Below are 16,646 nucleotides of genomic sequence, written 5' to 3'. Positions count from 1 at the left end.
GGAACAGGAACTTAGGAAGTCGACAACAACTTTACAACAAGTTTATTTTTAGGCGATGAATGGGGAGTCTCATTGCCAGGAAGTCGACCTTTAATGTCCTTGCCCCACTCCAGACGTAACCGCGGTGATGGTAATTAGACTCGACGATGACACCACCAGAAGAGGTAGCCTTAGCGATTACTCGTCGGAACGACCTTTCAACGACCTCTACAGCAATTTCAACATTAAGAGGGGTACATTGGCTAGTGTGATTTACCGGCAGCCAACTCACACATTCCACTGCACACGCGCTCCCATGTTTACCACATCAGTGTGTCACACCCCCTGCTATTCATGCCCTTACGTATGAATTCCCCCCTGTTCTATAAAAGTGCATTACGTCGAGGGAGACCGAGGTGGGGGGGGGGGGGGGGGTTGATGGCATTCTCAGAGGCGGTTCCTTCTGTAGTAGCGGCTGCTCCATTCATCCTGATCCGTGAACCTCACGGCGGGGTTGCAAAGGGTTTCTTGACACGAGGAAGTGCAACCCCTTCTTCAAACAAAGTCCCAATGTTGCTGCAGACGTATTGCTACAGGAATGTGCTGGATTCCGGAGCGACGTGGCCTCTTTAGCAGAGCTTCGAACAGAATTTCTAACGAGAGCATTTTTTAATGAAATTCCCTTAACCTGAAATTGCGACTCAGCCCTCTTTCTCTGACGGTAGCTATAGCGTTATTGGAATTCATACACCCTGCGTCACTAACGTTATTGAAAACGAACTGACGGCTAACTTCAACTATACCTATTTTTTTGTGGGGATGACCTTGATAATTCCCGGTTGCGGAATCAAAGATATCAAAATCCACATTCTCGAAACGAGGAAAATCAAGGAGAATGCTCAGTTGCATCGGAAGATAGTATGCCATGTTAAAAAAAAAAAAAAAAAAATCACGGGAATTCGATGTCTGTCCAAGCCGTTTTAGCGAACGAAAGCCACATTTTGGCGGCCGTTACGCTTAGTAGGGCGGACACGACGGAACAGCACGTTGGTTACTTTATTATTAGGTTAGTCCAAGTTCGGTGTTTGCACCTGTATATGTCCAGGTTAGTTTAACTTCGCTGTTGGCAGTTTCCCGCGCGCGACTCTGTATTTTATAACGAGATAACATTTATTTATGGTAGCTTATTTTGCAACGGGGATTTCGATCACTTTATTTCGAGGTACACCCTTTTTGTGTGACTATACTGATATGCTGACGATATTATTTAAGCGAGCGCCGGCACCAGCACCGCATATTGTGAAAAGCTAAACAAGAAAGTCAGTATACATCCTCAGGAGGACGTGCCTCTTTACTGCCTGTTTTGGTACTCGGGGCCTGAATGCACGCTTATTTCGGGCCTGAGCCTGCCGCCGTGCTGAGTCGTTAGCACTTTCAGAGGGGGCGATTAGAAACACACGACGGATTCCAAGCTGCAGAACGTCCTGAAAGTTCAAGTGCATGTGGGAGGCAGACTCTCTTATCTGACAGGTACAATGCTTCGCTTGGCAGAGCTACCCAAAACAACACTGATTATGTCGTGTGTTTCTGCTACGTTATTCTGTTTGGGACGTGATGTACATAATTTGTGCCCTAAGCTCAGCTATAGATATAGGGAACGTTCTGCCGATAGCATGGGAACAATGGCGGCCACAGGCTTGGCAAAAGCATAGTTGAGACGTGCAGTTACAAGCGTGTCACATGCTGACGAATATATAGGGCTGTTGCGGTGAAGTTTGCACAGCGCCATTTCGGGCCCAAGCGGCCACGGATCCCAACAGTATGTAGTTTCATCGGCGGGTTTTGTATGGTGTGTGTCAAACGGTATATGGTGCCAAGGAAAGCTACAAAACCTGTAGGAAATCCACAGAAAAAGCGGTGCTTCTTGAAAAGCGCGAACAACTCGAGACCGTGTATTTGAAAGTGCCGCGTCGTCTGCTAAACTACACTCTTAAAAACGAACTTCACCGCATAGCACGCTCCTAGCCACCCATCATCTCGAATGATATCGTTATCTGCCCTGATTCGATGAAAACGGGAGGCGTACGCCTTTTTTGTGACAATTATGACCCGCATAAGTGTCACAAAAAGGCGTACGCCTCCCGTTTTCAACAAATCAGGGCAGATAACGATATCATTCGGGGTTATGGTTGGCTAGGAGCGTGTTATGCGGTGAAGTTCATTTTTAAGAGTGTAGGGAGTGTTGCATGATTTTATTAGGGCGCTGACGTCGCTGCTCACTCGCGCCACCTGGCCCAGAGCAACAGGCCCATATAGTATGAAACTTCAAGAAGCGAAAGAGTTGGGCCACAATTCATGATGATAAGAAAGAGGAACGAGGAAAAAAGAGGACGAGGAACATGTATAACACCTTCATGAAGTAGTACCTCGAATTATTAATTTAGCACCACCGCGTCACGAATGTTATACGTCATGAGACTAAACTTGTTGTTGTTGTTGTTCTTCGAGATACCCAGGCAGCACAATGTACTGAAAGTCGAGTGCAATAGGGGTGGAGGGGTAGGTGGAAGGCCTTGAACATACTCGTGAAACTAAAGAACATAGATAAGACACATACCGTCCACCCCTATTGCACTCGACTTTCAGTACATTGTGCTGCTTGGGTAATGACAATTCTGCAAATGTGATACCCCTGTCACACGGGCATTTTCGATCCTGCTCGACCGAACCTGCTTGAACCCAATGCCGATCGGATGGTGCCACACGGCCGCTTCCAAGCAGGATCGAACTTTGATCCTGCTCGACTCAAGACAGTTCCCATAACAGGATTGAGAATTTCAAGACGGCTCGACGGCCGCCATTTGCATCCTCGACCCCGGTGAACTGTCATAACTTAAGACGGACATGCGCGCGAAGCTACAAATGATGCTTACATCGGTATACGATAAATTACCACTAATATCGCTGTTATATAGGAAACGCGAAATTAATGAGTTCCGTTTATTCATTTGCACAGGTCAACCATTCAATACGCATTGAAAGTGGCAGTGTAGCAGCGTCAAAACTCGAGCGTGCTCGGGAAGTTCGATGCAGATCGGATTCGAGAAGGATCGAAATGCCTGTGTGACAGGGGTATAAAATTTCTTGTGCCTACAGGTTATATTTTCGACAACGTATCGCCAGGCGGAGGCGGTATTCGTTTTTCGCAGACATATCCCGTTTCCGACCGACTTCTGTCTCAGCATCACGTGCCGCGTAGGGATTGCACGTGATTGCGCATCGCCCATGTGTGGTCGACAGCAGGAAAGCGCAACAGTGGCGTGATGCACGTGCGAGAAAGCCTGCCCGGAAGATAAAATTATTTATAGCGATCGGGCAAAGTTACGTTTGAGTCTGCTAAGGGACTCGATAAGGGGGGGGGGGGGGAGTTCGACTGCGTAAACAAAAGTTCCACATGCCATGATCATGAATGAGCGATGCCGTCATCTGCCTTCGCATATTCCCTCGATACACGTGTTGGAACCCCTCGTTTGCCAGGAGAAGGAAGTGTGTACTTAAACGAATAACGAAAGCTTCTGTAACCTGTTTTCGCAGTTATTTAATTTATTTTATTTATTACAGATTTTCTTAAGAAAAAGAGCCGCGAGAGCAGCGGTGACGCCATCTTTGCAGGCGGACATCCTGTAGGACAGTGTATGCACGACTAATTAGCTAAGATTCATTAATTAACTTACTAATTAGATATTTCTGTGAAATGCGAGATAGCAGAATTTGAGTTTTGAGCCAGTCATTATTCAAATCCATCGTCCTTTTTCAACATCCTGATAGAAGCGAACGTACCTTGAGATATAAATTGCCAAATTTCGCTATGCAAAATGAGCCTAACCCGGAACTACGCACTATACTTGAGCGCGGAAAGAGATGAGAGACAGGCATTGCACGTGACAGGGTCACGTGCTTTGGAGCGATGGAGCTGATTGGAGGAGGCGCTAATCTGTTTGCGATAGTCGTGACGTTGCCCACCTAAGCGTGGCCGACTAGTTACGTCAGCAGTTACGTCACCACCACCAGGTAACGCGTAGGGCGTTTCGTTTCTGCGCTCGAAAACTGCGTGGTTATGGTTTCAGCTCATTTGCGTAGCGAAAACACGCGCGCGCACACACACATACACACACACTCACACATACGTACACACATACACACAAACACATACGTACATACATACACACACACATGCATACATACATACACACACAAACATACATACATACATACACAAACATACATCCACACACACATACATACACATACACACACAAACACACACATACATGGATATATACCTATACATACATCACCTATAAAGCAGGGAGCATTGGCCAACAAGCTGGCATGTACACTTTCGAAACTGACAGGCAGCCATCGTAGATAGGATGGAGACATTTCGGAGAAAATTGTGCAGCAATAATTGACGTTCGGATTCCTGACTGATCCCCGATAGCAGTCTTTACAGGGAAGCGCAGCTTCCGCAGACGAGCACAGACAGGTGTGGTAATATACGTGCCTATATTACACGGTATTTCCTATCTCTCGCCTGGAAGTCTCGGAACAAAACTGGCGCTTTGTTTCGATGCTCGACATTCTCTGGAAGAGGCTGATTGCGTGTGGAAGTGTGCCAACCTAGAAATATGGCTGCGGACGCGATATAACTATCCTAATTTCTTGGGGCACTCACGGGAGGGATTTAATGTGAGAGGATTAAAAAAAAATAAAAACCCATAGCTTTACAGGACAAGCAAATCATGTAGGTCCGTCCATGACTTTATTGGGCAAATCACCACGTGACACCATGTGTCCACGTATTATTGTCACGTGACGGCTCTATGAGGCTGCCGCATTTGACACGGCGTCCAAGGATGCAGCGTGTTTCGTATTACCTGTTGTTGGCACCGGGAAAATATGTTGTCGCTATGACACTTCGGTAAATTTTTATTAAACATACGTGCCGTTTTCACCGCTTCCGCGGTTTGGTGCTTTGATAGAACTTCACCGCATAGCAGTGCGCCAACCATTGCACCAGCATGATAGGGATCTGATTCGATGAGAGAGGGGGGCGTACGCCTTTTTCGTGACAATTTGGAAAAAGATTCCCACAAACAGGCGCACGCCCCCCCCCCCCTTCCTTCGAATCAGAAGCGATCGATAACCCTATCATTTGTGGCACAGCGTGCTATGCGGTGAAGTTCCGTTTTTAGAGTGTACGCCGTTTTGTGACAATTATGCAGAAATGTTAATTGTCACAAAACGGCGTACTCCTCCCCTTTTTAACATATCAGGAGAGAGATGACGGTTGGCTGTGTCGTGCTATGCGGCGAAGTTCTGTTTTAAGAGTCTGTGGTCGTTTATTTGATTTGATATGATATCAAGAAAAAATAAAATGGTCGTTCACGACCATACAGTTGTATCGTGGCGCAAAATCTCGAACAACTTCAACATTTATCTTCTTCTTCCGCAGGTATTATCGTGATGAATTTGCTGCAAAGCTGTCGCCCCATGCGGACAAGAACGATCGAATATATTCCCAGGTAAGTCCGATACATAATTTCCCATCGCACTCTTTCATCGGAAAGCGTTGCAATGCGGCTAATTCGCCATTGTGTCGTGGAAAACCAACGTTTCTCTGGAATCCGATTGCCACAGGTTGACATTTCGTTCTGGTCGGAACCACAACTATATGCGTCGGTTCTATTGGGGGAACGCGTTTAAGACGCAAAAGGGACTTCCCGGAGATTGACTGATGATATCCGTTATTGAGGAAGTACATGCTCTTTTTTTATGCACGCCCCGGAGCGCTATTAAGAGGCCCCCTGTAGATGTGCCCTTCTTATACACCGTTTTGAGTATTGTAGAGCAGACCCTTCGACACATTCCCGCAAAGTTTAAAGCTGATTTGTTAAGTTGATTGAAATATATCCTGGATGTCACTTCACCACACGACGTAACGTCCACGTGACGCTGATGACTTTCTGGATGCCATAACGGCGTCACGTTATATCTCCTTCATATGTGAATAATGTATCATTATGCAAAAGTGTTGACATCTACAAATGGCGTACCGGCGATCTTGTTGCGTTGGAGACAGAAAGTGTAATCGAAATGACTTCAGCAAGTTTCAGTTTTGTGTGCGACGTCACGATAACTCGGGGATAACTTCTGGGTTGGAAGAACATTCTGATTTACCTGGTTCAACCTACCTCGTACTCAGAAAGAAAAACAACGGACTCGTGGCCAAGTCCTGTGTCCATGCACTTTTGAAGTATACTCGGCTTCGGACATACATCGTTCGGATATCTACACGCTTAAAAAAATGAACTTCACCTCATAGCACGCTCCTAGCCAACCATCATCTCGAATGATGTCGTTATCTGCCCTGATTTGTTGAAAACGGGAGGCGTATGCGTTTTTTATGACCATTATGAACAACATAAGTGTCACACAAAAGGCGTACGCCTCCCGTTTTAAACAAATCAGGGGACAGACACAGCACGATGTCATTCGGGACGATGGTTGGCTAGGAGCGTGCTATGTAGCGAAGTTCATTTTTAAGATTGTATGCTGTAGGACTCCTGATGGGTTGTTTGTGTATTGAAAAGACTCGGTATATAATGATCTAATATAGTATTTGTCCTTACAAGTTGCAAGCAATTACTTTCAAGTGGATGTACCCAATAGTTAAGTTATGCCACGATACCCCAGCGTTCAAAATCCCGCATCTCACGATCCACAATACCAAAATCACAAATTGTAAACTCAAATAATGAGACGCACATGCGAGGAACCCTGGACTGACATTGAATGGAGAGGGTGAAAAGGGGGTTGCGAATTCCCTTCCCCCCCATTTCGTCTGTCATTTCGTGGCCGTTTTTCAACCGAAGCAGAAGACAGAACGGAAGGCGGAAGTGATCCCTTCTTTCATTTCCGGCACCTGTCGCCTCACCCTTACTCTGTGTGCTTCTCTCCACTTGCAAACAAGAAGGCGGCATCGTCCGACTCTTGCGGCGTTTTCTGTGGAAACCTTCCTGGCATATATGTTTGTTGCTGGAGCGACAGAACGCACAAAATATATTAAGAGAGAGAGAGAAAAAAGAGCTAAGAGACGTGCCCAACGAAATTTCAGTACGTGCCTGAGCAACTTGTACCATTTCACCAAGTTGCTGACATACTAGAAGTCTCGTAGGCTATCATGTACACTGAGAGGACTATTGCACCGAATGACAACTTGAACCTTGAATGTCTAAGGCAGTTTTTCTTTTTTCTCCCTTCCCCAGTTTGTCTTTCGTATTGTACGACGAGAACAAACAATTCAATAACCGGCAACATATCGACACTTCTACAACTTATACGAATGGAATGTTGGCAAAGCGGAATTAAAAAAAAAAAAAAAGAAGCAGCTGCTACAAAATAATATGTACCGTAATTTTCGATGTACAACACGCGTTTTATACACGAAAAAAGTTCGAAAAATAGGCCGTGCTTGATATCTATGAGTGCTTCCTATATATCGAACGTTGACCATCGAACAACCTTGAGCACGTTTTTGAAACTTTTTATAGTTTTTGTGCCCATGACAAAAAAGAAAAAAAAAGCGAGTGCAAAAGAGAGAGATAGAGAGCTCAATCCGCCCCGGTTTTCTCTCTTTCCTTTGTGCCCTTGACGAGAGTTTTCTTCCGACTCACGATTTCCATGACGTCGTATCTTGTTTGTTTTGCGACGTGAAATGGTATCGACACAATTACGCGCAAATCACGCACTATTTATAGTTTTTGGCAAGCTGGCGCGTGTAGTGTTTGCGAGCCCGCGTTCCGTCCGAAACGCTGTCGGAAACGCGCAACGAAACCCATAGAGCGTCGGACCTGAGCGCAGGAACGTGATATCACTATCAGCCACTTTAATGGAATAGGTCACCGGTAATTTCATGCAGAAATGACGTCAGTGTCCTCACTTCCGCGTCATGCGCCTCACAGGTTCCTATAGGCAAGGTGCATGCTTTGTGATCGCTGCGTGTTTAAAGTTGGTTTCCCAGTCGCTTCTGAAGCAGTGTGGGTGGCTGATGACCTGTTGTGAAGGGCTGACTATTCCCTATACAATGCCAGGTATTGGCACAGCGACGGTAATACTGCGTACCCCTCCTGCATATGAATGTATGGAAGAATATGAAAACCACAACAACAAAAACGAATTTTTGACACTTTTAATTTAACGCTTTTTTTTTTCAGCTGCAGCTAAAAATCGCTGCTTTCACACGTGACGCACGTTTGTAGTTTGCTTGTTGCAGCCGTTATACTCGATATTACATTACGTGCGCGTTTACCGTCGCTATATTTGTACAAGCACAGACATACACAGTCTAAAGGAACAAGGGAAAGGGTGCAGGCTAGCTGGTATAGATCCATGAAGAAGACCGAGAGACACGGACACCGAAGGTATGTGTGTGTGTGTGGGGGGGGGGGGGAGAACCTACGTGTGTCGTCCCCCCCCCCCACTTCTGTGTCCGTGCCTCTCGGTCTTCTTCATGGCTATATACTCAGCCTATTCGTCAGGTTCTGACAGTCGCGCTTTACCGCCTTCTAAAGATGTTTCTGGAGCCGCGCACATCCATGATGGCGTTTCTCGGGTAGAGATCTATCAGATATCACCAACGCGATGTCACCCTCTCCAAAGGAATCTGCCGATTGGCTTATCATGTGTTCGGAAACGTTACCGTGAAACTTCAAGGTTTTCATAAAGATCCCTAACAAATAAGGTAAACGATAAGACACAGTCGATAACATCACCGTGAAGTTATCGTACACACCGGAACCAATGACAGCGTCCTGCATGACTCAGAATCTATATCTGTCGATCAGGGGCGAGCGATACGGTACTGCGGAACTCACGTTATCGACGATCTGCGAACGCACTCTAATGTAAACAAGATAAATCATTCGGTAACTCCCGTATTAATCGTATTTTGCTTCGTTTAAATCAGTTGTATTGATGTACACTGTAAACTTTTTCACACCTTTAAAGGTGCGCCATGCACATCAAGCCTGCACTCTTAAAACAGAACTTCACCGCATAGCACGCTTCTAGCCAATCATCATCTCGAATGATATCGTTATCTGCCCTGATTTGTTGAAAACGGGAGGCGTACGCCTTTTTTGTGACACTTATGCAGCGCATAATTGTCACAAAAATGGCGTACGCCTCCCGTTTTCAGCAAATCAGGTAAGAGAACGATGTCATTCGAGATGATGGTTGGCTAGGAGCATGCTATGCGGTGAAGTTCTGTTTTAAGAGTGTGGTTGCCTAACATTGTACCTATTTATGTGATGATACTTTACAAAACCCAGAAAGCATTACAAAAGATCAGGTGTCAGTGCAAATGTTGCTTTCATTATGTCTTAGATACCGTAGATACGTGCTAATGCATATATGCATCGCTACCGATAATCGAGCACGTGCACGTGCACGTGTGTACTATACTGTCCAACAATGTTGAGACTTTGAAAGACTGAATTTTTGGAGGACAGGAGACATGCGAGTAAAGAAAAATTAGTGCTAAACCGTACTCTATTAGGATGTTACCAAAATTACACCGAAAAAGGCGTGCGCCATGCGTATTATTGCTCCTTTAAAGGTGTGAAAACGGTTACAGTGTAGGATCAGCATTTCCCCCAAGTTGGAGAAATTTTTATTTTCACTTTTGCTTCCGTTCGCAAGATATTGAACACAACACTGGTCCCAAAAGGATGACCACCACCACAGAGCAGTCAGTGTAGACGAGAGAAAAGGTTTTCATCAGCGTGCCGATTTCAATTTTTCAAGGCGATACTTGCGTTCCCCGATAAGCTTCACAGTCGCTACGCATGCAAATAATGCGTGCGTGTTTGTTTGAACAGTCTTTTTCTAATCCGCTCTCCTTATCGACGTTGATAACCCGTTTCACGGTTATCGAAAGGACGAAATCTGCATACGTTTGCACGCATAATTCGCTGACTTTCACCTCTGTTGTTGCTTTTTCTGAGTCTGTAACAAAGCCTGCCCAGAATTAAATTGAGGTGAACCAATTCTGCGTCGAAGAATGGGGTAGTGTACCATTACAGTGGTGGTGAATCGGCCACACCTCGAGTCACTAAATAGTGACTCTAGCCACACCATCATCGGTTTATTACGTGGAATTATTTCCCTACCTTTCACTGATACATTCTTCGTAAGTCTTCTTCGTACAGACTCGGAACACTTTCCCATGGTAGAACCTGTGATTATGTTGGACAGGCTGGATAAAGAAAGAAGAAAAAAAAAAAAAGAAACTGATAGTATGTGGTCAGTTGTGGAACTGTGGTACCGTGGTAGAAATTCGTTTCGAGTTTCGTTTCATTGTCTTTACCTCATTTAAGTAACTATCAACAGTGATCTCATACGACGAATCACACGTATACACGATTTTAGGCTTGGAGCAAATATAAGTCCGGCGAGTCCCGTCCGGTATCATTTCGACCACCTGCTCATTCAGACTGTAGAGGATATGGTATTCCCCTACATGAGTCCTGACACTTCGTCGTCGTCCACGGATCGCCACATCTGTCCCCCCCCCACTCAGACTGGACCCCTCAGTCTGGTTTTAGTCTGTAGGATTGAGAACTTGGTCTAAATGATACACAACCCGCAGGATCCACGCTTTTTTTTCCTTAGCCTTCGTCACCAAAATACACGTGTGCAAACGTGGCCCCGTGTGACGCGTTCGAACGCGTGCGTTTCGTGACGTCCCAACAGCTGTTGGCTTTCCTGTCACACGTTTATGTACGCAACGAGGAGGTGGGTGTCCTGCAGGAAGGGTATTTTTGGCGCCCGTCTGTGACTCCCACACGACGCGGCGGTTTTGTTTACCTCCAGTTGGACACGTAAGAAAGAAAATGTTGCAGGCAGGCAGGATGCAATAGCATATACGAGAGGTGTCACGTCACACCATTTTCCCGAAATGACAATTGGAGGCGCACGAATATATGGAAATCCTAACGAGAGAAGAAGAAATGCAATAAAAATAAAAAGCACACAGTCCAGTGGAGTCAAATCTGCTCGAAAGCTGGTCAACAACAACAACAATAAATGAAGGAGAAGTGATGCTTGTCAGTAAAACCTTTTGAGGTGTTTAATCCTTGTATCTTAATTTTTTACTCTAATGTGAGAGGCTAAAAGAAACGTTTGGGGAGAGAGAAATGAGAGAAAGCGAAGCATTTCTCAAGAGGTGGTGCCCTCTCCCAGTGCACGTGACCTTGCCTTGGTGATGGAGATGTGATCAAGAAAAAAAAAAAAAAAAAAGGAGATGTCAGTCACGACGAATCCGAACTGGCTACCCCAGGACGCTTACACGCCGAAAATACAAACAGATGAACGAGTTAAAGTGATGGAGCTCAACACGGTAATTCAACAGTTTCAACCAAGTGAGCGTAGAATGTCGGAATCGCTGAGGGGCACACACAGCACACGTTCAGCAAGTCGTAGAATGCCAGCCTAGCCTTCTCGCTGGCGAAGATGAATCCCACCATGTGGTGTGGTGTGGTGCGGTGTGGTGTGGTTAAGAGAGTCCTATGCACGAGTAGAACTGACGAAGGTATGTCGATTTAAATTTTGAAAATAATGTCTGAGCACGAGTGAACAAAACTTGTACTAAACCCGAATAAAACGAGCGAATAAATCAAAATCAACCATGCCGAACTTAAAAAATAAGCGCAGTCAGAATTGCAAGAAGATCGGGCTTTAAAGAAAATCAGATTTGTTTCGCATGAACCACAAACAGACGAACTACTTGTTTGCGTGCCATCCTAACACCCTGATATTACCATCTTTTCGTACGTTACGTTTTATTTAATACTTTCTGGTACCGTAAGGGTAACCGCAGCCTTGCTCAATGTAAAGGTTTTCGGGCGTGCCTGCGTGAACAGCGACAAACGACATCCTGCTGCATTCGAGAGACTTTCTTTTGCACTTTGAAATCCAAACTACGACTACGGGACACACCCTTCATTGACAGTAGAGGTCACAGAAAGGTCACGCGTGCCATAATGATTTGCTCAAAAGATGGAGTCCTTTAAAAAATGTCGCCTCCGACTACGTTTTGGTGGGTAGCGTATGTTAGGACACGAGTTTCTGTTCTTTCTCTCTCTCTCTCTTTTTTAATTATATTTATTTGTTTATTTATTTCTTGAGTTGCAGGATTGATAGGGTACCGAATTCAATTTCTCCATATTTTTTTAAATTTTACTTATCAACTTGTCGCATCCGATTCATACACGTTCCACAGGTAGTTGCTCCTGACGGTCGTGTGAAATAATGGATGTTCTTTCAAAAAATCGTTTGTTGCACCCCTTAGGTGTGCTTCAGTGAATGCACTCATCCGGATGCATTCGGAATCTTTCGGGACTGTGGTCGGATCGCAAGAGAGAGAGAGAAAAAAAAGGGTTTACTTTGTGTGTAGTGCTTTAATGCGTCAGTGTTGACGCTCGAAATTTTTATGTGCTGTTTGCATAAGTATGCGCTGTTCTCTGGTTGACCAGATGTTCGATGACGTCACAGATCATGGGGTGCACGTCTACGGAGAGCTGACTCAGTGCGCGCTTTCTTTCAGTCTGAGGCGAGACTTTGTGGCGTGTGGACACGTCAGCAGGCTGGCTCATTTCAGAAAATTTCAGATTCGATTAAAGGTACAACGCGCATTCGTCGGCGGCAACGAACTATACAACTGATGTCATGTATGAAGTAGTAATTACAACGCTCGTTTATTTCGTTGCGGATTTATTTGACGTGTGTGAACGTCTTTGGCGCACAAAAGTATGTGCACGTGCGGATAGAACGCATTCATATACAACACTTTTGGTCAGCGGTACCAAACAAACGGTGAAGTTTTCCCTTTCTCCTTCACTCTCTCACTTTGCCTCTCTGTAGACCTGCCCGAAAAGGTGTCCGAAAATTTCATCGAACGCCGTTTCGTCGAACGCAGTTTCATCGACGCCGTTTTATCGAGCGCCATTTCATCGAACGCAGTTTCATTGACACCGTTTCATCGACGCCGTTTCATCGACGCCATTTCATCGACGCCATTTCATCGAACGCCGTTTCATCGAACACCGTTTCGTCGAACGCCTTTTCGTCGAACGCTGTTTCATCGACGCCTGACCAAGATTAGGTCAGAAGTGCCTTTTACGTGCTTCACACGTTGTGGAGACTCATCAAGGTTAGGTCAGGAGAGCCTTTTACGTATTTCACACGTTGCCGCAAGAAAAAGTGGCGGCCACCGATTCCATGAAACGTCCATTTTTCGACGAAATGGCGTTCGATGAAACGGCTTTCGATGAAATGGCACGCAACCGCCAGGAAACCGCGACGTTGAAATCAAACAACTCAGGAGGGTTGCACGTGTGTGTCGTCTTTGTTTGTAGCCTGCCTCGGCTAATCCTCGTTGTTTACCTCGACGTAGTCCGCGTTGGACCTCCACAACGAGCATGACGTTCTGCATGAGGAGTTGGTGACGTTCGACACGAATCTGTCTCGATTCTGACGTCCTTTTAAAGTGCTCGCGCAAAGTGCCCCGCTGAGGGGCTACGGAACAATACCCCGTTCCCCTGACGCGTATACATGCACTGTCTGTCGCACTCGCAGGACGCTTTTTTTTCGAGCTAGGTACGTATAACTCGACGAAAACGTTTCTGTCATTGTTCGAAAAAAAAAAAAAGAACGATTGAGACCGTATTCTGTACGTCTATATACGGCGAAAACTTACATAACGAGCAAAGGTTGTTTCCATATAGCGTGTTCTGACTACAACGATGTCCCGGTGAATGTGAGGTGTACCGCGAGACTGCTTGTACACGTCCATTGATCGGTAAATGCATATAGCGACAATTTTGCGCACGTAAGAGTATCTGTCTCCGATATAGTAGCGAGTACTCTAGATCCAGTCATCATCACTGCAACTCATCAGTGTTTTTTTCTTTTCCTCAACTAGATCTGGAGTAGCTTGTCCCGTGGTGAGCGGGCTCACATCTCCATATTTTTCCTTCTACCATAATCATCATCAGTGCGTGGCATCTGCAAAATGTTACCCTCGTCTAGTCACGAAGTATACGCGGAACCGGCGCTCGAACGACCTCGTCCGGGTGATTTTATTTTTATTTTTATAAGAGTGGCAAGCCAAGTATTGGCTGACCTCTCATCTCATCACTTAAAAAGAAGAAGACCTCTGAAGTGATCGGAGATCATAAACTGCATCCCGCGATCCCGGTCAATTCTCCCAACCCCAGAACGGGAAAATAATCACTTTTACTCTGCTCGTAGTCATCGGCAAGTATGGAAAGAACGAATTAAAATTGATCTTCGGGCTTCTTGATAAGGCGTACTTCTAACTGCACTCTTAAAAATGAACTTCACCGCATAGCACGCTCCTAGCCAACCATAATCTCAAATGATATCGTTCTTTCCCCTGGTTTGTTGAAAATGGGAGGCGTACGCCTTTTTTGTGACAATTATGAACAGCATAAGTGTCACAAAAAAGGCGTACGCCTCCCGTTTTCAACCAATCAAGGCAGATAACGATATCATTCGAGATGATGGTTGGCTAGGAGCGTGCTATGCGGTGAAGTTCATTTTTAAGCGTGTGCACTCTTAGAAATGAACTTCACCACATAGCACGCTCCTAGCCAACCATCATCCCGAAAGACAACGTTCTGGCCCCTGATTTACTGAAAACGGGAGGAGGAGCCTATTTTGTGTCAATTATGCACGGCACAAAATAGGCTCCTCCTCCCGTTTTCAACAAATCTAAGGCGAGAACGTTGTCATTCGGGGTGATGGTTGGCTAGGAGCGTGCTATGTGGTGAAGTTCATTTCTAAGAGTGTGAGACTAAAATTACGAACACAACAAACGAACACAGAGAGACACCAAGACACGCGTGCTTCGTGTCTCTCCTGTCTTTCTGCGCTTTTCTTTTGTTTCTTTCTTTTTTTTTCTTTTTTTTTTTGTCTCGCGTTCGTGTTTTGCCTCCTCGTTAGAAGTATAGTAAGAAGAGAAGACACTTACCGAAACAACGTATCCTTGAGCAGTATCCGTCGCACATCATCCCACTTCGAACGGGTGAATCGCCCGCTTGCTGAATCAGGAAATTAAAAAGCACATGTCACTCGCGGCGGCCCACACACACACACACGCGCGCGCGCGCGCTTTGGATGAGGCAGCGAGCTGCCTTTCAACTGGCGCTTCTTCTCTTGGCGGAACCCCTTGGCGGTGGAGAATCTAAGGGAGTTCCAACCCGGGGTTCCTATTTTAAACGCTCCTTTCCCGCTTTCAACAAACCGCTATTTCGGGACGGGGAAAAAAAAGCAAACAAGAAGAAGGAAGATGTCTTTTTGTCGGATTATTTATTTCGTTGCAAAGGCAAGCCGCCACCAGTGTAAAGTTGCTGCACGGTGCGCTTTAGCGACGCGCTCCGTGGTTTTGTCAAGCGGGAGCGAGCGGCGCGGAAGCAGGAGGAGGAGGAAATAGAGCGACCTTTGGTTTTTCTCCTCCCGGGGTCTCGTAGGAAGGTCCTTTCCGCAAAAAGCACACCGGTGATATTTACCACCTCACCATCATTCAATGTATGTGTGTGTGTGTGTGCTTGTGTGCAGGAGAAGAAAAAAAGGAAAGCGAAAGACACAGCGCGTGTGTAATGCGTTATAAAATCACGCGTTGCCAGGGCCAGTTCGGAGTAATTTCTCTGACGATGGTGAATCTGCCCTATCATTCTTGGCAGTGGTTGGAGCACAGCGTGCTATGCGGTGAAGTTCTGTTTTTAGAGTACAGTGACTACATGACAAAACACTTAGCATCACTGATGGCCCTCTACAGCTACAATGCCTACGACCAGTTTTTATTACTATTATATTGGTAGTAGTATTGTATGGTCTATCGCCGAGTAGCATTCGCTTATTTGGTCCCCCTCACCCAAGCCAATTCTGGAAGAAACAATACCGGCTTTTTTTTTATCATTCCTTCTTCTGAATCCAATACAGTTTAGACTACACTCTTAAAAATGAACTTCACTGCATAGCACGCTCCTAGCCAACCATCATCTCGAATGATATCGTTATCTGGTCTGATTTGTTGAAAACGGGAGGCGTACGTCTTTTTTGTGACACTTATGCGGTTCATAATTGTCACAGAAAAGGCGTACGCCTCCCGTTTTCAACAAATCAGACCAGATAACGATATCACTCGAGATCATGGTTGGCTAGGAGCGTGCTATGCGGTTAAGTTCATTTCTAAGAGTGCAGTTTAGACTAAAAGAAAACGAAAAACATGGATGCATCAGTCCCGACAGGAGTACACTCTTAAAAATGAACTTCACCTCATGGCACGCTCCTAGCCAACCATCATCTCAAATGAATCGTTATCTGCCCTGATTTGTTGAAAACGGGAGGCGTACGCCTTTTCTGTGACAATTATGAACAGCATAAGTGTCACAAAAAAGGCGTACGCCTCCCGTTTTCAACAAATCGGGGCAGAAAACAATATCATTCGAGATGATGATTGGCTAAGAGCGTGCTTTGCGGTGAAGTTCATTTTTAAGAGTGTATAGCGAGTACCTTCCCCC

General features: G+C 45.6%; 1 protein-coding gene across 1 annotated transcript in view; it reads right to left on the bottom strand.

Annotated features, from left to right (window-relative positions):
- Positions 1-15,248, bottom strand: part of LOC135368971 (uncharacterized) — an 89,660-nt gene extending 74,412 nt beyond the window's left edge. The window contains exon 1 of the mRNA XM_064602552.1: positions 15,095-15,248. The gene's annotated coding sequence lies outside the window, so the exon portion shown is untranslated. The remainder of the gene's footprint in view (positions 1-15,094) is intronic.
- Between the last annotated feature and the right edge of the window lie 1,398 nt (positions 15,249-16,646).

The sequence above is a fragment of the Ornithodoros turicata genome, chromosome 9 (genome assembly GCF_037126465.1).
Source record: "Ornithodoros turicata isolate Travis chromosome 9, ASM3712646v1, whole genome shotgun sequence".
Taxonomy (NCBI): domain Eukaryota; kingdom Metazoa; phylum Arthropoda; class Arachnida; order Ixodida; family Argasidae; genus Ornithodoros; species Ornithodoros turicata.
Note: the sequence above shows the minus strand (reverse complement) of the source record. Positions and strands in the feature narration are given on the sequence as shown.